The 25,319-nt window shown below is 49.9% G+C and overlaps 1 pseudogene; it reads right to left on the bottom strand.

The window, feature by feature from the left end:
* LOC101778701 lies at positions 1-25,319 on the bottom strand (annotated as a pseudogene).

Raw genomic sequence — 25,319 nt, 5'->3', positions numbered from 1 at the left:
CTAGGAATCGCCGTCGTCATGCCGGCACACCCTAGCCTCCTTGTACACCCTGCCCGGCCGGCAGATATACCCGTTGTCCGGCGCGCAGTGCGAGTCCTGGGCGCACACGCACAGCCCCTCCATGGCGCCCCGGTCCCTCACCATGCTCACGCCGCCGGTGCTCCCGAGCACGGCGTCGCTCCACTCGCTGGAGAAGAGCCCGTCGGGGTCGAACGCGCGCTTCACCGCCACGAACGCCACCACCCTCGCCGCGCCGTACCTCATCGCCGCGTTCGGGTTCTTGCCCCACTGCGGCATCCCGCGCGCCGTGCCTCCGCAGCGCCATCTGCTCCACCTCTTCCAATGCGTCACCGTGCAGCCGCGGCGCCGGCGCCGGGTCGCCGCGGCTCCGGTAGTAGGTCAGGTCGAAGTCCACGCTGTCCTCCGCCTTGCTCAGGTGCGCCGACGAGGCCCTCGCGTAGCGCAGCAGGATGCCGTAGTACACCTCCACGCCGCAGAGCGCGCCGGGGTCTATGTCGCGGATGAACGCCGCCGCGCGGGACAGCTGCACGCTGATGCCGGACTGGAAGTAGAAGGTGCCGTGGGACACGCGCGGGTCCCACGGGCACGCCGTGAGCAGGGCGTCGTCGGGCCCCGCCAGGCAGCTGCTCGTCGACGACCGGATTTTTTGTTCTGGAACCCCACCACCGGACGCCCCGGCGCGGCAGTAGCGGCAGCAGGCCGTGCTCCATCAGACCGTAGTAGCCGGCGGAGAGGATGGCCCTCGTCGTCAGCGCGGTGGCGCACCTGCCGCCGGAGTTCCTCATCGCTCCAACGCCCACCTCTTCATCAACCATCAACAAGACAACAACAACATTAAGGGTAACTAGAATGCACACAAGAGAATGGATCGACCATGAGTTGCATGCATCCATGAATAATGGCGCCGTACCGGCGAGCCTACCGGCCTCGATGGCGAGCGTGGGGGTGGGCCGGAAGCCGATAAAGTCGTAGACGCTGTCGCCGGAGGTGTTGACGGGCACGCAGTCGTCGACGCGGTACACGGCCTTGCCACGTGGCCGGGGTACCAGAGGATGTCGGCGAACTTGTGCTCTCTCGCGAACGCCACGACACGCTCCGCCAGGTCGTCGTCGCCGCGCGTCTCGAACCGCACCTACCGCTTGAACATGGGCTGCAGCGCCAGGGTGACCTGCGAGATGACCCCCAGCACCCCGAGCGACACCTTCGCCGCGTCCAGCTCCGGGTCGGCGCCGGCGGCGAGCACCCTTACCCTTGCGTGCCCCTCGGCCGCCGTCGCCGGCGTGACGAGCCCGGAGCCTCATCCCGACGACGTACTCGTGCACGGCGGAGCCCTTCCCCCCAGAGGGAGCTCCCGTGCGCGCCCGTGGAGAGCAGCCGCAAACGGTGTGCTCGAGCCAGTAGGGCACCGCCAGCCCGGCCACCGCCGCGGCGTCGATGAGCTGGCCCAGCGTGACGCCACTCTCGACGGTGACCTCCCTGCTGCCGGCGTCGACGGAGACGACGCGGGCGAGGGCGTTGGTGCTGGTGATGAGGCCGCGTTCGCCCCCGGTCCTTTTCAGCCGACGACGACGCCATGGCCGAGCTGGCCCTCCTCCGTCCCCTCCGGTAGTGATTTCGTGGCCGACGGGACGGTCAACAATGACAGAGTGGATCGCACGGTTGGCGGCAAAGGGATGAGAGCTTGGAGCTCGTGCCAAGGTTCTTGCTTGCAGTTGGAGCCTCGCGTTTCTCTTCGCTGTCTGAAAGGTGAAAGCATAGAGTGATGCAGAATTTTTTTTTGTTCTGCCGCATGCCAATCGAAGAGAAAATTTTTTATAATCTTTTTGTTGACCGACAAATGCTGCGCTCAACGTAAAGAAATTGACACGCCAAACGAAATTGATCGGCTGAGACGCGCTTGAGCACCAAAATGTCAAACCAAGGTCACACGAAATGCGAGCCGGGCCAACCAATTTCCCAGTTCGATCATGAAAAAATGATCTTCCTTGAGGGAAGGACGAACGGAGCACAGAAAAATTTGTCGCAGCAATTCAGAGTTTCAGTCCTGTCCTTTTTTTTTATGAAACAGGAGGGTTTTATCCCTGCTGGTTATATATTAAAGGGAATAACAGTAAAAAACAAAAACAAAAACAAAAATAAAGCAATTTGTAATTAAGATACAAAGAAGGTTAAGAAGAAAATCATGAAGATTACAACATAAGCTCTAGCCATTCAACCATTGATTGTTTCCAGGTCTCTTTAACTCTATGCAGAACTAAAGCAAAAATAGTCTTAAAGCGCGTGATGGCCCCTTGAGTTGTTGGTGGTATGCCACGAAAGATTGAATCATTTCTTGCCATCCATATGCACCAACTCATGATTATGATTATTTCCATGAAGAAGGGAACTTGAAGCTGAGTTTTGAAGATAGTCATAATGGAATAAGGATCCAGTTGTAAGTCTGCATAAAGGCCTAAATGTATCCAACAGTCTTGAGCAAACAGGCATTCTAGCAGAAGATGGAAGAGTGTTTCAATTTTGTTGTGGTGACAGAGGACACAGTTATATGAGGGCATAGCCATATGTTTTCGCCGCATGATATCTCTTGTACTAAGTCTATCTTTCAAAACCAACCAAAAGAAGACTTTGTGTTTCTTTTGACATCGCGACTTCCATAGCCAATCATACACTGGATGAGTGCTCCTATGTCCAATGAGGGACTTATATGCCTTTGATGAAGAGAAGTTTGCATTACCCCAGATATATACCCAAAAGTCCGGATCAGGCGAAAGGTCTAATCTTTCTAGGTCTTCAGCAAGATGAATCAATTGATTATACGCTTGTGTCGACAAGGGCAAAAAGAAGAGTTGCTGTAAGTCTATGATCGAGTAAGTTCGCTTCAAAGATAAATTTTTATCCCGAGCAAAAGAAAAGAGATGCGGGTACACTTGTGTTGGCACCTGATTATTCCATAAATCATGCCATAAGCAGCAAGTACTGCCATCCTTCACTAACACTGAGGCTATTCCTTTGAATTTGTCCAAGAGTTTAATGATGTCACGCCACCAGAAGGATCCTTTAGATACAGTGCCTGGCAGTTTACCATTCCCATAGTATTTTTCCCATATGAGATGGACCCACGGGATATCTGCTTTATTATAGAATTTATGTAGGAATTTAAGCAACAAAGCTTCATTTTGTGTTTGCAAATTCAGGACACCTAGGCCACCTTCCTTTTTTTGGTAAAATCACCATGTCCCATGCTGCTTTAGGCGGTTTTTTGTTATTGATGTCTGATCCTCTCCAAAAGCAGTGCTTTCTGTATTTATCCACTTGTTTATATATTGACTTAGGTAGCAGTAAGGTACTCATGTGAAACATCGGCAGCGCAGTGAATATTGAGTTTGTTAATTGTAATCTCCCCGCTTCAGATAGTAGATTTGAGGTGGACAACAATCTTCTTTCACACCGAGTCACCATAGGGAGAAATTCCTCAATTCTTGGCTTTGTCAATCCCAGTGGTAGTCCCAAGTATGTGAAGGGCATTTTCCCTATTGAACAGCCAAAAGTCTGAGCTAACTGTTGTATCCTTTCCTCTGAGATATTAATTGGCACCATCATGGATTTGTTAAAGTTTACCTTGAGCCCAGTTGAGGTGGCAAAGGACTGTAAAAGGGTTTTTAGGTGAAGCAGTTGCAATGGGCATCCTTCCATAATAATAAGTGTGTCATCAGCATATTGTATTATTGGAAAGTCCTGATTGTGATTAATCTGAATTGGCGGTTGCAAGTGTCCCTGCTCCTTCGCATTATTGAGTACTGACTGTAGCTGATCTGCCCCAAGAACAAAAAGAAGTGGCGATAGAGGATCTCCCTGCCTAACTCCCCTTTGACAAGTAAATCTTTTTCCTGGAACTCCATTCAGTAAGATGGATGAAGTCCCTGAATTGAAGATTTGTTTCATCCATTTGATCCATCGTGGTCCAAAGCCTTTATGCTTCATAATGTCTAGCATTGCATTGTGCTCGATGCGATCAAAAGCCTTTTCAAAATCCAATTTCAGAATAACAATTTCTTTTCTTGACTTATGACATAAGTGAAGGTATTCAAAAGCCCAAGCAAGGCAGTCTTGGATGGTTCTTGTTTTAATAAATCCATATTGATTGGTATGCACTAGTCTTGTTATTACCCCCTGCAATCTATTAGCAAGTAATTTGGTGATCAACTTGACTGAATTATTCAACAGAGATATGGGCCTATAGTCTGAAACAGTTGCAGCTCCATCCACTTTAGCAATTAGCGTAATGTAGGAGCCATTAATACTTTGTAGGCATAAATTTGCTTCATGGGAGGCTTGGCAAAGAGCATAGAAGTCTTGCTTGATAACAGGCCATGCTTTTTTGATAAAGTCAGTATTGAACCCGTCAGGCCCTGTGTAACGACCGACCCCTAAGCCTTTCCAGTTAGTCTTGATCGCAGCCCTTAACCTTAGTCAGCTGTCTTGCTTGACCGCACCTAAGTGCTCAGTTTTCCGCTAGGTCCCGACCCCTGGATCCGACCCCTTCCCGCTTCGCTCCTCTTCCGACCCCGGCGAGCTCAGCCCACCGTCGGATTCTGCTAATCTTCCTCACCCGTCCGATCTATCCACCGGTGGACCCGCGAAATCTTTTCCAGATCCTCCGCGACAGCCGCACTCGAGTTGCATGGCCACCTCAGAGTCTTCCTGCCGCGTGGCTCGTCTTCTCCGACGCCTGCCGCTCAGTTTTGTCTCTGGCAAGCAACAGAGTGGGTTCCCGCGCCCCCTTTCCCCAATGGCAGCGGAAGGCCTCTGCACCCCTTTCTGCAGAGCCTCGCCTCCCGCGCCCATCATCACACCACCAGATCCCGGCCCCAGAGCCCGATGTCGCCCGTCTTTTCCGTCCCTTCAGCCACAGTTGCGCCACCCGGTCGCCGCTACACGACGATTCCTCCACCGCCAACCCCGACCGCGGCCGCGACAGTTCCTTTCCCCCGCTCTGTCAGAAGCCGCCCGACAATCTGTTGTTCCACGCTCTCCCCCGCGCCCGCGTCCGCCTGTCTTCTCACCTGTGCGCCCTCGATTCTAGCGCCGTTAAACCGGTCGCTTCTATCACCTCTTCCGCACGACGACGCCCGCTTTCCGCCAAATCTCAACCACCAGTCTACCCGCTCCTACGCCGCCCTGACGGCAGAACACAATGATCGCTGGCGTCACCCCCGGAGTTCTGCAGCACCGCCCTCTTCGCTCAATCACCGCCCCGGCAGAGCACTCCATTGCTTCTCCCCGGCCTTCGCGCCGCTCCCCTTCTCTCTCTCCGCGCCGTTTCCGTTCCTCTGCTCCAGCAGCTATAAAAGGAATGCCCCCGTCGCCGGAATTCCCTCCGCTCTTGTTGCCTTTAGCCTTCTCTAGCTCCCTGCTCAAGCTCCTAGCGCCACCCACCCAGTTCTTGAGGAGTTCTTCTCTCAGTTCTCTCTCAGTTTTCTCCAAGTCACCCAGCAGCTTGCTCCTCCGTGCTGCGTAAGAGCTCTCTTGTGATCCGCAAGAAGCAGCGCCGCCGCTGGAGCATTGCCAGTCGTAGCCCTTGCTCGAAGCTTTAGTCCCTCCGCCCAAGTTCGCTTCTTCCCGACCCCAAGCTTTCCTTTCAGGAAGAAGGTGAGTTGCCGACCCTAGTCCGCCTCGCCCGACCCCTCCTATCCGCCCGACCCCAGTTCCGTCTCGTCCGACCCTGTCTGTTCCGCCGACCCTTATCCGCCTCGCCCGAGGGCTTAGCTGTGATCTTTTTCTTCAACTCGAGGGTGTATGTGTAAAACTTGGGAGCCCTTCAGCGCTTGCGTCTAAGGACCCCTAGTTTATCACATCCTCTAGTTCAAGGATCAGACCACTAGTTCCTTTCCTACCCTTACCCCTTGATCATCATCAGCTCTCTCGAACCACCACAACCTCCTACTCTTTGTCGCAAGTTTCTGGGCGCAGGCGAACCAGTGTTGCTGTTGAAATAACTATCTAAGCTAACCCTTGCATTGCATTGTGTAGAGCTGCACCTCGCCGACGGTTTCTACGAGCTTCACCCGACGCCAGAAGAAGAAGCGGTAGCCGAGCTCCTGTCCTCCGAAGCCGAAGTCACCCCCGAAGCCGAGCAGTTCCCGTCCTCCTTGCTTGAAGGCAAGCCCCGGTTGCATGAAAATCCTACGTGTTTTGCCAAACTTGCGCATGCCTTCCGTATAACATGCTTGTGCATTTACGTATAGGAGTTGTGTGAAACCCTAGATGCATGACTCAGGTAACCCATGATCTGAGCACTAGCTGTTGGACCGAGTAGCTGCATTGCTTAACTAGGAGACGGTAAAAGTCGAGTGATTTCCTGTCACTCGCGAGTTGTAGGAGTTGTATGTTTACTCTCCTGTTATAACTATAAGGACGATGGACGGGGCAAGGTTTTGGTAACTTTTTGATGGTCGGATGGTGGCCCCGTCTGTCTATGAAATCTTGCTAAGGCCCGACAGCGGTGGTGTTCGTGATCAAGTGTTTGAAAGTACTAGCCTCATACTTAGTATGGGATGAGGAAGCCTAGTACCGGATTGAACCTAGACGTGAGCGGTCGCCCCATTGTTCTTGGAACGGAGTTTCCCCTGCTGGTTGTCGCACGTGGTGTCAAGCGTGGTCACAGGACGGCAGAGGCCGAGTCTGTGGAACCTTGCACCAAAGGAAATGGGCCCGACACGGGTTAGGGGATTGATGGGGAAGGCCGACACAGGAAGCGACCTCCGGGTGCGCGGATGTCGTGAGGCTAGGTTCACCATGCATGGTTAAAGAACTCGAATCGATTCGTCTGCCTCTCACAGTTTGAGATTGCTTGATCGCTATGTCACCTTGAGTAAATGAGGAATCTGATGATGGCAATGTTTGTTGTTATATCTACACATCTTGTTTGGCTCTATGATTGCTTAGAATAGGTTGCACAACCTAGACTGGTAAATGAACCTAGAACCGGAGCTAAAACTTGAAATAGGGTTACTTAGTGCTTTTTGGCCAACAAACCCCTCAGCCAAGAAGCCTTGCATGTCTAGAAGGAGGAGTAGTCCTTACTCCTATCGGTTAAGTCTTGTTGAGCTTAGTAGCTCAGCCTTGTTGTGGCTTCTGTTTTCAGGTGAAGTTGCCGCGTCCGACCCCTCTCTGGTTGGTGTTTGGCCGCCCCAGCTTCCGCCAGGCTGGACGGTCGAGTGGGACCCCTCCTCGGACGGCGAGGAGAGGACTCAGTGATGTTCTGGCTGGCTTCGTCCGGACATCCAACCCCGACGAAGTCTTCGGCTAGTGTTTTCTCTGTTGTTCTTTTGAATTTTGTAAAACTCTGATGTTGGATTTTATGGCCGAACTATTTGGTAAAACTTGTTTAACTCAGTGGACTTGTTGTATTCTCTGTAACCACTCACCTTCGTGTGGGTTTGCTAAACTCGATCATGTTTAAGTGGTTAAATCGGATGAAATCCGACGGCACTTCGTGTTAGCTCAGTTTAGGCAGGAGTGTCGCATGTTAGGCGGCTTAAACCTGTTTAATCTTGCTAGTTCGAGGTGGTTCCGCCACACCCTGGGGACTTGTCATTTGGCAGAGAGTTAATGACTGCATCAATTTCTTCCGTAGAGAAAGGTACTTCCAGGCTGGATAAGTCATCGTCCATGTGTATCAACTGATGTAAATCAAAATCCATTGGTTGAGGATTAGAAGTTCCCAATCTTTCTTTATAAGCCTCCAAGAGAATGGATTCCTTATTCTTGTGGCTGGTTTGAGGAATACCATTAGTATCTTCAATGGATCTGATAAAGTTCTTTTTGTGCTTAATTGTTGCATTGACATGAAAGAATTTTGTGGATTCATCTCCAAATTTTACCCACTTAATGGCTCCACGCTGCTTCCAATATGTGTTTTGCTATCTTAGGAGAGATTGCAAATGTTGTTGTAGGATGTCTTTGAAATTCTATTTAATTAGCAGCAGATCTCTGCATTCCTCTATTCGTTCCAAGAAGGATAAAATAAGCTTCACATTGGAGATGACTGTTTTCAGGCTGGATAGTTGAGCTTGCCAAGCTTTGAGCACCCTTCTGAGATTTTTGAACTTGCCAGTAATAATCTTAGCTTTATCTGTTGCCTGTACAGGGATCGACCATCCATGTTTGATAATGTCCATAACCTGGTCATGCTGAAGCCAATGATTTTCAAAGCGAAAAACTTTCCCTCTCGGTATATCTGTTCCAAAGGTTATAATACATGGCGTGTGGTCCGAAGTCTCCATCACAAGAGGGTAAACAAAAGTGTTAGGGTAGGATGAAGCCCAGGATGGGGTGACAAAAAACCAGTCTAGCCTCTCCAGCAAGGGTGATTGTTGTTTATTTGACCAGGTGAATTTTTTTGATTTGAAAGGGATCTCAACAAGACCAAGACAGCTAATAGCTTCGTTGAACAAGAGCATATCTGCAACATTTCCTCCTGGTTTATTTCTATCCGCTGGACTTCTCATAAGATTGAAGTCCCCTAAAAGCAACCAATCAACATTATCGGGCATCTGAATATGTTTTAGCCAGTGGATAAAGTCCCGTTTCCCTTCAGTCAAACAAGGACCATAGACATTTGTAAGTACCCATTCATTATCAGACAGAGTGGACAAAAATTTCACTGACAAAGCATACTCATTAGAGAAAACTAGTTCCCCATCAAAAAGTTTTGATTTCCATATGATTCCTATACCCCCTGAAGCACCCACAGAAGACCGGTATTTAAACTTATCGAATACTCGGGGGTAAAATTTTCTGATATAATTATTGTCAAGATGCTCTCTCTTAGTTTCTTGCAAGCATATAACATCAAAATTGCTGTCAATAATTTTGTCCCTAATTGAATTTCACTTCTTGTCAGAGTTAATACCTCTGATATTTCAGCACATGACATTCCATAATCTTGTATTAGCAGTATGAACCTAGACTGGTAAATGAACCTAGAACCGGAGCTAAAACTTGAAATAGGGTTACTTAGTGCTTTTTGGCCAACAAACCCCTCAGCCAAGAAGCCTTGCATGTCTAGAAGGAGGAGTAGTCCTTACTCCTATCGGTTAAGTCTTGTTGAGCTTAGTAGCTCAGCCTTGTTGTGGCTTCTGTTTTCAGGTGAAGTTGCCGCGTCCGACCCCTCTCTGGTTGGTGTTTGGCCGCCCCAGCTTCCGCCAGGCTGGACGGTCGAGTGGGACCCCTCCTCGGACGGCGAGGAGAGGACTCAGTGATGTTCTGGCTGGCCTCGCCCGGACATCCGACCCCGACGAAGTCTTCCGCTAGTGTTTTCTCTGTTGTTCTTTTGAATTTTGTAAAACTCTGATGTTGGATTTTATGGCCGAACTATTTGGGTAAAACTTGTTTAACTCAGTAGACTTGTTGTATTCTCTGTAACCACTCACCTTCGTGTGGGTTTGCTAAACTCGATCCTGTTTAAGTGGTTAAATCGGATGAAATCCGACGGCACTTCGTGTTAGCTCGGTTTAGGCAGGAGTGTCGCATGTTAGGCGGCTTAACCCTATTTAATCAAGCTAGTTCGAGATGGTTCCGCCACAGCTGGTATCAGAGCCGTGTTTAGCATTTCAGAGAACCCAACGAGCCCTAAACACTTCTTTGAAAAGATAAAAGTTGCAAGAAACTTTTGAAAATCTCGTACGATCGTTAAGGATGACTTAGTGCGAGAGGCCCTAGGGGATTTTGGGGTTGTTTTAGGTGACTAATAAGTATTTGGTTATTTTGCTAACTCTTCCAGCACTTCGCCACGTTTGTCATACGTGTGCCGAGTTCCGCATCGCGAGCATGCGAGGGTTGATAGGGAGCTCCATTCAAAGGACCCTATCTTCGCGGTTGTTTTCGCCCACGTCTATTACACGTGCGCAGGTTCCGTATGTGTTCCATACGAAGGTTGGTACGGTTCGATTCCAACGAGCCTATCAGCACGGTTGTTTCGCCACGTTTGTCATACGTGTTCCGATTCTGCATCACGAGTATGCGAAGGGTTATATGGTTCTATTCGACAGAACCTATTTCCACGGTTGAGTGCTGTCCATGCAGCCTTAAACGCATGGGTGCCGTTCCTATAGTGAGCGGTAATGTTTGGGAACGCTTTCGTGGGTGCTGGCACGGAAGGTTCGTGTGTGGTGTTTTTCTGCAGGTTGCTAACCGCGTTCGTTTAAGAGACGTTACTAGAACCGACTAGTTATTATAGGGAGAGACGTATTGTTGCCTTGTCACCGGTGCTGACCGCGTAAGACCCAAAGTTCGGGCAGTTGTTTTTGGTTAAGAGTACGGTAGGCCGTGCATGCGTCATACCTAAAATCTGTAATGTTTTCCTTCTCAACAGCAACCCTGTTCGAAAGAGTTCTTTGGATCTAAGGATTTCTAGTTTCTCTTAGTTACTCTCGGTTAAGCCCTTCTGCTCCTCTATCCGACCCCTGATCCTTGGAAGTATCTCACGTGGTTTTCGGTTTTCTTGATTCTAGATGGCGGTTCCCGGGCATGTTGTTTTTGGAGCGGACGGTACCTTCCAGTCAACGTGCCTGCATTTCGAGGGGTTTCCCGCGATTCTGTGGGATACGCTGAGGTGGTTTGGGTATCAGTCCCCGCCCTTGTATGCCGGGCGGTTATATATGGAACAGGGCATTCAGACGTGCCAAGTGCAAGCGTTGGTACCACCTCCCCTTGCACGGCCCGACTGGCCCTCTCTTGGCATAATAGCCTATGGTCTCGCTCTGGAAGATACATGGGAATCCGCCGCCCTTCAGTTGCTCACCCAGTTCTGTCAGTTGCATCCTATGGAGATCACGCTAGACCCGATCGGTCTCTTCCCCGTCAGGAACCGGCTGGACCTGGCCTGGCTTGACCGCGTTGGGAACATCGAGGTGTTAGCCACCACCTGCGCCATGGTCACCATCTCCACCAACATCCGGTGCATGGCTGCTCTCTACCGGTTGATAGAGCTTCAAGGAAGAGCCATGACTCTCTTCGCCCGGACGGCTGCAGGTACCCACGGTTACCTCCAGGCAGCAAGAAGAGACCTGGTAGGCCAAACCTACCAGCTGATCCAGCGTGGTATCTAGATCCACGATATGCAAGATCGGATCTCCGAGCTAGAAGGAGAAGTCGCCGACCTCGTGGATGGCATGATAGAGCTCTCGGAGGAAAAGATGGAGGTGGAAATGGAGTTGGCAGTCGCCAATGCCCACCTGGAGGAGCACCAAGCTGAGCTCGAAGATATGCATACCCTCAACATGCAGCTCGAAGCTCAGGAGGACCCTGAGGAAGACGAGGGAGCGTCCAGCATGGATATAGAGGAAGATGGCGCCCCTTCTCCGACTCATAGTGTCCATTGGTAGCTTAAGGGTTCTTCGGGAACCATCTTTCTTTTTGTTGTACTCCTCGGCAGCCTAGATTTTTGGAAAAGTTGTAATAGGTTAGCCTCGAGTTGAGTGCTCCTTGTGTTGAAACACCGTTGTATATAAAGTTAACCTTGGTGCATAGCTTTCTCATCTCTGTATGGTGTGGATGCTAGGTTGAGTAAGTTGCGCCATGACCTTATGCTGTGTTCGGAGGACCTGTTCTTGGGCCGACCTCGGCTTGTGAAACCGAGTGCGCCGACCCTTTGAGGCAGTTTCCGCCTCGTCCGACCCTTTTCGAGTACGGACCGTGTCCGACCCCTTGGTTTGAGAGGATCAGATCCTAGGAGTCTGTATGTGGCATGTATTGCCTGAAGTGGAGCACCAGGTCAAGTAGAGGGTATCTATGCTGAGAATGGGAGGAATGTGCTTCCTCTATGAGGACGTGTGATGCACCACTGGCAAGAGTCGCATTAAGGGATTTAATTCATACGTTCCATTTGTTGGAGTACACCTAAGGTTATGAAATTAATGGGGCATTAACTCTTGCAGATGGCGCACCGCACTAGGTCTGGATCTGTGCCCAGTGGTAGTGATCAGCGACAGGATCTTCCCCCGCCCTCGCCCCCATCGCCATTGGAGGCGATCCTAGCAACTCAAACTGAGCTGCTAAGGCATCTGGTGCAAGGACAACAACAACCGCATGGTGGAAGAGCGCAGCCGCAGCCGCATATCGCACGATATGAGGACTTTCTGGGGACACAGCCCCCGCTGTTCCAAAAGACACAAGAACCGCTCGATGCTGACGCATGGGTTCGTACGATCGAATCCAAGTTCGAGCTCCTCACCGCTCCATGCCCCGACAATAGCAAGGCGCGGTTCGCAGCTCAGCAGCTGCGTGGCTCCGCACGGCTTTGGTGGGACCACTACCATGCCATGCTGCCGGCTGGCCACGTGGTCAGTTGGAACGAGTTCAAGACGGTGTTTAAGGCGCATCACATTCCCGAAGGTCTCCTGGAGTGCAAGCTCAACGAGTTTCTGGCCCTCACCCAAGGAACTCGGGATGTGCTGCATTACGCCCAAGCGTTCAATGACCTATGCCGTTATGCTGGCTATCATGCGGACACCGACGAGAAGAAGCGGGACAGATTCCGCCGAGGACTGAGCTTGGAGCTCAGGGAAAGGCTGAACCCCATCAGGGTGGACACTTACAACGAGTTGGTCAACCTGGCCATCTCTCAGGAGGACTGCATGCAAGCTCTCAAGGCCGACCAGAAGAGGAAAGCCTCTGTGGCATTTCCGAGTCCACCGACTCGAAGGTTCCGGATGATCCCTCCACAAGCCCCTGGCCGACCCCAGCAGTCAGGGAAATGGATCGCCCGACCTCCGCCGGCAACAACGCCTCGTTTTCCAGGCTTCCAATCGCAAGTGCCCCGGCCGACCCTGCCAACGCCACCTCGCCCGGCAGCCAGTAATTGTTGTTTTACCTGCGGCAATGAAGGACATTTTGCAAAGGACTGCCCCAGGAACAAGAATCAGCAGCAAGGCCAGAACCCCATGGCAGCCAGAGGAAGAAGGCCCAAGGTGCAAGTCCGACAAGGCCGACTCAACTACACCAGCTTGACCGATCTCCCCAAAGGTGCGCCAGTAATGACGGGTACTTTCCTTGTTTTAAATCAAGCTGTTGTTGTGTTGTATGATTCGGGAGCCTCTCATAGCTTTATCGGGAGTAAGGCAAGGGAAAGATGTGGGCTAAGTGTCGGTCCCACTAAGGAACCCTATGTGATCGCCACTCCTGGAGGAAGGATAACGTCGGATCAGGTCGTTATTCTTGTACCTCTCCAGCTAGGCCCCACCCTCTTCAAGGAAAACCTTATCATCCTTGACCTAAAAGGCATCGATGTCATCCTTGGTATGGATTGGATGGCCCGACATCATGTTGTTTTAGATACATCAGCCCGATCTCTTTACATCAGCTCACCCTCCCATGGCAGTTCTACCCTATCCTTGACCCATCCTGAGTCTTCGACTCCTTGTGCCTACCCTCTCTTGGGAGCCCGTCTAGAAGACCTCCCTGTTATCTGTGAGTACCCTGATGCGTTTCCAGAAGATTTGCCGGGTATGCCAGCTGATAGAGAAGTGGAGTTTTTCATAGAGTTGATTCCTGGCACAGCCCCGATATCTAAGAGACCCTATCGGATGCCACCCGCTGAGTTAGCCGTGTTGAAGACCCAGTTGCATGACCTTTTGGAAAAGGGCTTCATTCGACCCAGTACATCATCTTGGGGTTGCCCCGCCCTGTTTGTGAAGAAGAAAGATGGCAGTCTACGTATGTGTGTGGATTACCGACCCCTCAATGCGGTAACAGTCAAGAACAAGTACCCACTGCCACGCATTGATGTCTTGTTCGATCAGTTAGCCGGAGCAAAAGTGTTCTCCAAGATCGATCTTCGTTCTGGTTATCACCAAATAAAGATTCGACCCTGCGATATACCCAAGACAGCTTTCTCTACCAGATATGGACTGTACGAGTACCTAGTCATGTCCTTTGGACTCACCAATGCACCCGCTTATTTCATGTACCTTATGAACTCGGTGTTTATGCCCGAGCTGGACAAGTTTGTAGTGGTGTTCATTGATGATATCCTAGTGTACTCGAAGAACGAGGAAGAGCATGCCAACCATCTTCATAAAGTTCTCAAACGGCTGAGAGATCACCAACTTTATGCAAAGTTCTCCAAGTGTGAGTTTTGGTTAGATAGTGTCAAGTTTCTGGGACACACTATCTCCAAGGACGGTATCGCCGTGGATCCCAGTAAAGTGCAAGAAGTGATGGAATGGAAGCCTCCTGCCTCAGTACACCAGATCAGGAGTTTCCTTGGACTGGCAGGTTATTATCGGCGTTTCATACCGGATTTCTCCAAGATAGCTAAGCCGATGACCGAGTTGCTGAAGAAGGAGGTCAAATTTGTGTGGGACACCAAGTGTGAAGAGGCTTTCAAGACCCTGAAGCACTTGCTGACCACCGCCCCAGTTTTGGCTCAACCCGACCCCTCTAGGCCGTATGACGTATACTGTGACGCCTCTGGCACTGGACTCGGATGTGTTCTTATGCAAGATAGCCGAGTCATTGCCTATGCCTCACGTGCGTTACGACCTCATGAGCTAAGCTACCCGACCCATGACCTTGAGTTGGCAGTAGTGATACATGCCTTGAAGATATGGAGGCATTACCTAATGGGAGCTCACTGCAACATCTACACCGACCACAAGAGCCTCAAGTACATCTTCACTCAAGCCGACCTCAACATGCGTCAGAGAAGATGGCTGGAGTTGATAAAGGATTATGAGTTGGAAGTGCACTATCATCCTGGCAAGGCCAATGTGGTAGCCGATGCCCTCAGTCGCAAGCCCCATTGCAACTGCTTGTTGTCAACAGCGTTCACCAAGACCTTGTGCCACGAGATGGGAAAACTAAGTCTGGAGATTGTTCCTTATGGAACCCTTGATCACATCATCCTTGACTCAGTTTTGGAGGACCAAATTCGGTCAGCACAAGCTAAGGATGAAGAAATAAAACGGATCATCAGTAAGATCTCAGTAAAGGATGAAGGACATAAGCATTTCAGTCAGGACCAAACGGGAGGTGTGTATTATGGAAACCGACTAGTAGTGCCCGCCGACCCCGAGTTGAGGAAGCAAATCCTAGATGAAGCTCATCTTTCCAAGTTCTCGATCCATCCTGACAGCAATAAGATGTACCGTGATCTCTGTCAAACCTTTTGGTGGAGTGGAATGAAACCAGTGATAGCTCGTTATGTTTCAGAATGCGACACCTGTCAACGTGTCAAGGCCAGTCATTTGAAGGTAGCAGGAACCTTGCAGCCGCTACCTATTCCCTCTTGGAAATGGGAAGACATCAGCATGGACTTCATAGTTGGATTACCCCTTACAACTCAACGGTATGATTCCATCTGGGTTATAGTGGACCGTCTGACCAAGACAGCACATTTCTTTCCTGTTCGTACCACCTACACAGTCAAACAATATGCAGAGTTGTACCTCGACCGTATCGTTTCCCTACATGGTGTACCCAAGACTATCGTCTCTGATCGAGGAGTTCAGTTTGTGGCACGTTTTTGGGAGCAACTACAAGCATCTATGGGCACCAAGCTCATCCGAAGCTCAACATATCATCCTCAAACCGATGGCCAAACCGAGAGAGTTAACCAGATCCTTGAAGACATGTTAAGAGCCTGTGTTATCCACTATGATAAAAACTGGGACAAGTGCCTGCCCTTAGCAGAATTCTCCTACAATAACAGTTACCAGGCCAGTTTGAAGATGGCACCGTTTGAGGCCCTGTATGGCCGGAGATGCAGGACACCCTTGAACTGGTCCCAACCAGGAGAAAGACAGGTCTATGGCCCTGACTTAGTGGCAGAAGCCGAAGAACAAGTGAAGGTAATTCAAGCAAATCTCAAGGCTGCCCAATCTCGACAGAAGAGTTACTCCGACCAGAGGAGAAGACCCCTGCAGTTCGACCTTGGTGATCATGTGTACCTTCGAGTTTCCCCGACCAAAGGAGTACAACGGTTTGGAATAAAAGGCAAGTTAGCTCCCCGCTATGTTGGCCCTTATGAGAATGTGGAGAGATGTGGACCCGTTGCTTACCGGATCCAACTCCCAGAACAGCTATCAGCCATACATGATGTTTTCCATGTGTCTCAACTGAAGAAATGTGTCCGAGTTCCAGCAGAGATCTTAGAGCAAGAACAGCTTCAAGTAGAGCCCGACCTGACCTACGCCGAGTACCCAGATCGAGTTCTTAACCAAAAGGAAAGGCACACCCGACACCAAGCGGTAAAGATGTACAAGATCCTCTGGAGAAACCACACCGAAGATGAAGCAACATGGGAAACGGACGAATATCTGAACAAGTGCTTCCCAGGGTTTCTGTCCCATCAAGGAGGTAAGAATAGCACACCCCTTGATCTTTGAATCTCGGGACGAGATTCTTTTTAAGAGGGGTAGGCTGTAACGACCGACCCCTAAGCCTTTCCAGTTAGTCTTGATCGCAGCCCTTAACCTTAGTCAGCTGTCTTGCTTGACCGCACCTAAGTGCTCAGTTTTCCGCCAGGTCCCGACCCCTGGATCCGACCCCTTCCCACTTCGCTCCTCTTCCGACCCCGGCGAGCTCAGCCCACCGTCGGATTCTGCTAATCTTCCTCACCCGTCCGATCTATCCACCGGTGGACACGCGAAATCTTTTCCAGATCCTCCGCGACAGCCGCACTCGAGTTGCATGGCCGCCTCAGAGTCTTCCTGCCGCGTGACTCATCTTCTCCGACGCCTGCCGCTCAGTTTTGTCTCTGGCAAGCAACAGAGTGGGTTCCCGCGCCCCCTTTCCCCAATGGCAGCGGAAGCCCTCTGCACCCCTTTCTGCAGAGCCTCGCCTCCCGCGCCCATCATCACGCCACCAGATCCCGGCCCCAGAGCCCGATGTCGCCCGTCTTTTCCGTCCCTTCAGCCACAGTTGCGCCGCCCGGTCGCCGCTACACGACGATTCCTCCACCGCCAACCCCGACCGCGGCTGTGACAGTTCCTTTCCCCCGCTCTGTCAGAAGCCGCCCGACAATCTGTTGTTCCGCGCTCTCCCCCGCGCCCGCGTCTACCTGTCTTCTCACCTGTGCGCCCTCGATTCTAGCGCCGTTAAACCGGTCGCTTCTATCACCTCTTCCGCACGACGACGCCCGCTTTCTGCCAAATCTCAACCACCAGTCTACCCGCTCCTACGCCGCCCTGACGGCAGAACACAATGATCGCTGGCGTCACCCCCGGAGTTCTGCAGCACCGCCCTCTTCGCTCAATCGCCGCCCCGGCAGAGCACTCCATTGCTTCTCCCCGGCCTTCGCGCCGCTCCCCTTCTCTCTCTCCGCGCCGCTCCCCTTCTCTCTCTCCGCGCCGTTTCCGTTCCTCTGCTCCAGCAGCTATAAAAGGAATGCCCCCGTCGCCGGAGTTCCCTCCGCTCTTGTTGCCTTTAGCCTTCTCTAGCTCCCTGCTCAAGCTCCTAGCGCCACCCACCCAGTTCTTGAGGAGTTCTTCTCTCAGTTCTCTCTCAGTTTTCTCCAAGTCACCCAGCAGCTTGCTCCTCCGTGCTGCGTAAGAGCTCTCTTGTGATCCGCAAGAAGCAGCGCCGCCGCCGCAGCATTGCCAGTCGTAGCCCTTGCTTGAAGCTTTAGTCCCTCCGCCCAAGTTCACTTCTTCCCGACCCCAAGCTTTCCTTTCAGGAAGAAGGTGAGTTGCCGACCCTAGTCCGCCTCGCCCGACCCCTCCTATCCGCCCGACCCCAGTTCCGTCTCGTCCGACCCTGTCTGTTCCGCCGACCCTTATCCGCCTCGCCCGAGGGCTTTGCTGTGATCTTTTTCTTCAACTCGAGGGTGTATGTGTAAAACTTGGGAGCCCTTCAGCGCTTGCGTCTAAGGACCCCTAGTTTATCACATCCTTTTGTTCAAGGATCAGACCACTAGTTCCTTTCCTACCCTTACCCCTTGATCATCATCAGCTCTCTCGAACCACCACAACCTCCTACTCTTTGTCGCAAGTTTTTGGGCGCAGACGAACCAGTGTTGCTGTTCAAATAACTGTCTAAGCTAACCCTTGCATTGCATTGTGTAGAGCTGCACCTCGCTGACGGTTTCTACGAGCTTCACCCGGCGCCAGAAGAAGAAGCGGTAGCCGAGCTCCTGTCCTCCGAAGCCGAAGTCGCCCCCGAAGCCGAGCAGTTCCCGTCCTCCTTGCTTGAAGGCAAGCCCCGGTTGCATGAAAATCCTACGTGTTTTGCCAAACTTGCGCATGCCTTCCGTATAACATGCTTGTGCATTTACGTATAGGAGTTGTGTGAAACCCTAGATGCATGACTCAGGTAACCCATGATCTGAGCACTAGCTGTTGGACCGAGTAGCTGCATTGCTTAACTAGGAGACGGTAAAAGTCGAGTGATTTCCTGTCACTCGCGAGTTGTAGGAGTTGTATGTTTACTCTCCTGTTATAACTATAAGAACGATGGACGGGGCAGGGTTTTGGTAACTTTTTGGTGGTCGGATGGTGGCCCCGTCTGTCTATGAAATTTTGCTAAGGCCCGACAGTGGTGGTGTTCGTGATCAAGTGTTTGAAAGTACTAGCCTCATACTTAGTATGGGATGAGGAAGCCTACTACCGGATTGAACCTAGACGTGAGCGGTCGCCCCATTGTTCTTGGAACGGAGTTTCCCCTGCTGGTTGTCGCACGTGGTGTCAAGCGTGGTCACAGGACGGCAGAGGCCGAGTCTGTGGAACCTTGCACCAAAGGAAATGGGCCCGACACGGGTTAGGGGATTGATGGGGAAGGCCGACACAGGAAGCGACCTCCGGGTGCGCGGATGTCGTGAGGCTAGGTTCACCATGCATGGTTAAAGAACTCGAATCGATTCGTCTGCCTCTCACAGTTTGAGATTGCTTGATCGCTATGTCACCCTGAGTAAATGAGGAATCTGATGATGGCAATGTTTGTTGTTATATCTACACATCTTGTTTGGCTCTATGATTGCTTAGAATAGGTTGCACAACCTAGACTGGTAAATGAACCTAGAACCGGAGCTAAAACTTGAAATAGGGTTACTTAGTGCTTTTTGGCCAACAAACCCCTCAGCCAAGAAGCCTTGCATGTCTAGAAGGAGGAGTAGTCCTTACTCCTATCGGTTAAGTCTTGTTGAGCTTAGTAGCTCAGCCTTGTTGTGGCTTCTGTTTTCAGGTGAAGTTGCCGCGTCCGACCCCTCTCTGGTTGGTGTTTGGCCGCCCCAGCTTCCGCCAGGCTGGACGGTCGAGTGGGACCCCTCCTCGGACGGCGAGGAGAGGACTCAGTGATGTTCTGGCTGGCGTCGCTCGGACATCCAACCCCGACGAAGTCTTCTGCTAGTGTTTTCTCTGTTGTTCTTTTGAATTTTGTAAAACTCTGATGTTGGATTTTATGACCGAACTATTTGGTAAAACTTGTTTAACTCAGTGGACTTGTTGTATTCTCTGTAACCACTCACCTTCGTGTGGGTTTGCTAAACTCGATCATGTTTAAGTGGTTAAATCGGATGAAATCCGACGGCACTTCGTGTTAGCTCGGTTTAGGCAGGAGTGTCGCATGTTAGGCGGCTTAACCCTGTTTAATCTTGCTAGTTCGAGGTGGTTCCGCCACACCCTGGGGACTTGTCATTTGGCAGAGAGTTAATGACTGCATCAATTTCTTCCGTAGAGAAAGGTACTTCCAGGCTGGATAAGTCATCGTCCATGTGTATCAACTGATGTAAATCAAAATCCATTGGTTGAGGATTAGAAGTTCCCAATCTTTCTTTATAAGCCTCCCAGAGAATGGATTCCTTATTCTTGTGGCTGGTTTGAGGAATACCATTAGTATCTTCAATGGATCTGATAAAGTTCTTTTTGTGCTTAATTGTTGCATTGACATGAAAGAATTTTGTGGATTCATCTCCAAATTTTACCCACTTAATGGCTCCACGCTGCTTCCAATATGTGTTTTGCTGTCTTAGGAGAGATTGCAAATGTTGTTGTAGGATGTCTTTGAAATTCTATTCAATTAGCAGCAGATCTCTGCATTCCTCTATTCGTTCCAAGAAGGATAAAATAAGCTTCACATTGGAGATGACTGTTTTCAGGCTGGATAGTTGAGCTTGCCAAGCTTTGAGCACCCTTCTGAGATTTTTGAACTTGCCAGTAATAATCTTAGCTTTATCTGTTGCCTGTACAGGGATCGACCATCCATGTTTGATAATGTCCATAACCTGGTCATGCTGAAGCCAATGATTTTCAAAGCGAAAAACTTTCCCTCTCGGTATATCTGTTCCAAAGGTTATAATACATGGCGTGTGGTCCGAAGTCTCCATCACAAGAGGGTAAACAAAAGTGTTAGGGTAGGATGAAGCCCAGGATGGGGTGACAAAAAACCAGTCTAGCCTCTCCAGCAAGGGTGATTGTTGTTTATTTGACCAGGTGAATTTTTTTGATTTGAAAGGGATCTCAACAAGACCAAGACAGCTAATAGCTTCGTTGAACAAGAGCATATCTGCAACATTTCCTCCTGGTTTATTTCTATCCGCTGGACTTCTCATAAGATTGAAGTCCCCTAAAAGCAACCAATCAACATTATCGGGCATCTGAATATGTTTTAGCCAGTGGATAAAGTCCCGTTTCCCTTCAGTCAAACAAGGACCATAGACATTTGTAAGTACCCATTCATTATCAGACAGAGTGGACAAAAATTTCACTGACAAAGCATACTCATTAGAGAAAACTAGTTCCCCATCAAAAAGTTTTGATTTCCATATGATTGCTATACCCCCTGAAGCACCCACAGAAGACCGGTATTTAAACTTATCGAATACTCGGGGGTAAAATTTTCTGATATAATTATTGTCAAGATGCTCTCTCTTAGTTTCTTGCAAGCATATAACATCACAATTGCTGTCAATAATTTTGTCCCTAATTGAATTTCACTTCTTGTCAGAGTTAATACCTCTGATATTTCAGCACATGACATTCCATAATCTTGTATTAGCAGTATGATTCATAGTATATTATGAAAAGAGAGCAACCATAGAGTAGGCAAACATTGCCTGAACCAGTTCTGAGCAAACAGATGTAAGAGAAATATCTGAGGATAGACACGAGTTCCAAACATAACCAATGTAAACTAGACATATAATAAAAGAAGGTTCCTGTGCATAAGAGATCAGGAGCAGAAGAGAATGCCACCAGGCCCAGCCAGAACTACTGCTTCTTGGGCTTCTTCTTGTTGCTTCTTGGCGCCTCTTGTGCATCATCAACATCTGCAGTAGATTTCTTCTTGACCAGCTTCCTTGCAACCGGAGCTGTGCCCTTCTTCTTGACTAAAGCAACAGAGGTGAGCTTGGAGGCATCCACCTTACAGAACGATTCACCCATGTTTCGGATAATCTCCTTTGATAAAGCAGGAGGGGCTGCTGAACAACCAATGCAGTTCTTGTCTTTACAACCAGAACTTTTGAATCCTTGATTGTAACTTGAAGTCCTACTGCTCCTGCGAAGCTCCTCATCATTAACAGTGTAGCCCATATCAACCCTGCCTAATGCATTCATGTGATGTGCTTTCTTGAGCAGGGCCTTAGACCAAGGACCATAGGTAGAAGAGACCTTTTGAATGATCTTTTCTAGTGGTGTAGAAGGTGAATTTGTGATCTCAGAGCCAATGGGGTCATGATCAACTATGTTCTGTTCCAAACCTTCAGGAATGAAAGGAGCAGCTGAAGAGCTTGCAATATCACCATGTAGATTCCCTTCAAACACGATGTCCTTGGATTTGAGCCCCTTACCCGGATTAGAGGAATCCTTGGAAGGACAGTCAAGAGGTTTATCATTTGGATATTTATTGGGTAGACTGAGTTGTACAGCCGGCTCTGAATGGAGGAATGGCATAGCTGGTGAAGATAAAAAGTTCTTGGCCCAGACGAAGCTCATAGGGTTCAGGAGTTGAGCCATAAAAAAATGAGACCATGCCAGGGGGACTTGTACCTGAGAGTCTGTCTTGCCTGAAGAAAAGTACTGTGCCCAATGATTATATATTTCTGCAGATGTCTGAAAGGCTTGAGATTGTTTAACACTCTGCATCTGATAGAAGATAGGATCCTGGCAGGGCCCAAGAGTTTGTACAAAGCCCAAATGCATTGGATTGTTTTGAAGCCCATGGTGACCTTCCTGAGCTTGGTTTTCTCCTAGAAGCTCATTTTCATTGACCTCATCCTGGACCATGTGTAGGGGCTGACCATCATTCTGGGGAATGAACACATCTACTTGCACAGGTTCATTGTTACAGTTATGAGGAGGGATGTCATCACTCCCTGAAGAGTCTGTCCCATCAATAATTTGCATATTATCCTCCATTGGGTCTTCAGCACCCTGATTATCTGCCGCCTGTATTAAATTGTCAATGCCTCCTAAATCATCATCCACCGCCATGTCTAGATCAAAATCCAAAACATTAGGATTAGCATCCTGGACCAAAACATCTTGATTAGCATCATGTGGTGGAACATGCTGCTCCTGATTAGCTGGGAGAGCTTGTACAATAGGCACTTCTAGGGGCGGCTGGGGCCCAATAAAAGGGGCATTATTCTGTCCTTGAGGCCCCTCTGGCCAGAGACCCCATTGTTGAGCCGGACCATGCGCAGGCACTGCACCATTACCAGCACCTTGAACATTATGACCAACGGCATTGGAAGGTTGAACATATCCAAAGAAATCAAACATATGTGGGTCATCTTCAGGTCCCACCCCTAACAATCTATATTGCAGAATTTCACATTGAACAGTCCATGAATTACCTTCAAAGTCTTCTCGCTCTGAACATACCAAGAACCAGGGGATCTCAGTTAAGTCCACTACTCTGACTTTAACAATGACACGAGCTAGATTATTTGGGTTTTCTTCTCAGACTAACAATCTCCCAAAAACCGCCACTGCTTTTTCTATATCTGATTTTGTCCAATAATCAATATTGAGTCCCAGAAGCATAACCCAAGCCTCACAATTCATAGTGGTGAGTCTATTGTTCCAACCCCTATTGTGATCCGAAAAAGAGATCCTGTATTGACCATATTGATGCTGACCACCCCAATGAGAAAATCTTTGTCATGCACAAAGTGAAATCGAACATATGCTTGACCATATGGACAGGGTTGAATTGAGTGAATAGCAAGACCCTTATGGTTTCGTAGAAAATCATCTAGAAACTCCCGTATGGACTGAAAAGATACCTGAAGCTGTGGGAGAGGTTCAATCTTTGCAATGGCCACATCACTTTGATTCCGGCGCGCTCCACCAAGAACCACCCGTGACATTGGTTTGCGGAAGCCCACCATCTGATGTTGACACCCCCGCGGCATGAAGGGTGCTGGGTTAACAAACTTGTAAGCCATGAATGCTGCTTGGAGGTCAGCTAGAACCAGCGATGGTCCAAAAGAAGACGAAGGATTCTCTTCAGTGCAGTTTTGGGGACAATGCGGGAGGGTAAGGCGAGTGAGGGATGCACTGTTTGCAAATGGTGGCGGAGCTTTTTGCGTAGGCTCCGAGGCCGGGGAGGAAAACGAAGGGACGCCGCCTGGAATGACGCCACTGAGGGGATATTTCCAAAAAATTGTTTCCTTAGGGGCAGTTGCCGGTATACCCAACAGGGAGAGACCCAACTCTTGAAAATTACCAACTGTCACATCCTTGGCATTGGAGGACCCACTGGTCATAGGGATCACATTCCGAAACCAGGTGCTCACCGGAAAAGATGACCAGTTATCCAGGCGTGGTGGCAGAAATGAAGCTGTATCTTTGGAAAGCCCAGGAAAACGTGGACAAAATCTGCAGGTTGCCACAAAATGGCCCAAGCGAAAACATGAGCCACAACGAATGGGCCTCAAACAAGAATCTCTGGAATGGGTATTAGATAGACATTTGGAGCACTGATTTCGGCCCAGTTTCACTCCCCAATTTGTAACCGATGGAGCCATTATCATAGGACCCGGGCTACCAATTAAGACAGACTTAAAAGACTGACCTGTTGGATCCAAATTAAGGTCCAAATTAATGCCAAGAGAAGACTGATTTGAATTTGAATCTCCGGTGCTCTCTGTTCATGAACCCGGGTACGCACATCAAGAGAATTGATCCGGTTCCAACGATTACCAGAAAGATCCGAAGCTGAAAAGTGAATATCATGAAACCCTTGTGATGGTGTTGAGCGTTGACGAAACGTAGATCGACCAAGAGGCAAATAATTGGCTCCAGTTAAAGGTAAAGGAGTCTTCTTGGAGGAAACAGAAATCCAGGGAAAGTGAGTTCCTTTAGAATTTGCTATAACCAATTTGGCGAAGTGCAAACCTCGATCATTGAACAAGTTGAAATCCACTTTAAAGATATCACATTGAGAAGATCCCATCTGATAGATGAGGAGCCCAACTTCTTTGCAAGAAACACAAAACTTGAAGATCCAATCTTCCACTTCAAAAACTTGAAAGAGGTCCGCTGATCCTCCAATGACCAATTGGAGGAGAAAGGCCACATTGCTTACAGAAAGCTTGATATTTGATCGAGAAAAGGAAGCCAAGAGCCAAAAACTCGTAGAAGCGGAAGAGGGACGAGCCGAAATCCGAGCACCCAAAAGGGACCGTACCTTGCTGGAGAAATTGAGCCCTGGACGAAGATCCACATTGGATATGTCCATGGAGACGACCAGGAAGAGGAGAGAGGAAGCTCACCGTCTAGGGAGGGTGGACACCGGGACTGGGTGGTCACCGGCGAGGGGCCGCCTCAGCGCTCATTCTCCTCCTCGCGCGTACGATGGGACAAAGTGTATTGCGTGGATCACCTGCCCGGTAATTCTCTAAAATATATTTAAATGCACATTTTACTAATTTTTGAAGCTTTCTCCGGACTAAACCTGTGTTACAGATCTACAAAATCGGATGCAATGGAAGTTAGAACCAACATGCAAACACCATCGGTATCATCAGTACATCGAAGAACAGTCAAGTGGTAGCCATCACGGCCAATGGCCCGAGGCAGGCCAGCTTGGGCACGCTGTGGGAGTAGCGCGTGCCCACCTTCATCCTCGTCCCGGCCGCCTTGGCGTTGGCCACCACGGCGAGGAGCTCGCGCTCGGAGGACGGGAACGCGGCCGCCGCGGCGCGGCACGTGGAGCGCTCCGGGAACAACGCCGTACGCGTTGGTCACTGTGCAGCACGCTGCGCCGGCGCCGCACCGGACCACCGGCGGTGGGGCGCTGGCCAAGGCGAGGTGGACCGTCATCGTCGTCGGCACAAGGCACTGCATTGCCGCCAT

Source organism: Setaria italica, chromosome I (genome assembly GCF_000263155.2).
Source record: "Setaria italica strain Yugu1 chromosome I, Setaria_italica_v2.0, whole genome shotgun sequence".
Taxonomy (NCBI): Eukaryota; Viridiplantae; Streptophyta; class Magnoliopsida; order Poales; family Poaceae; genus Setaria; species Setaria italica.
This window is presented reverse-complemented; position numbering and strand designations above follow the sequence as displayed.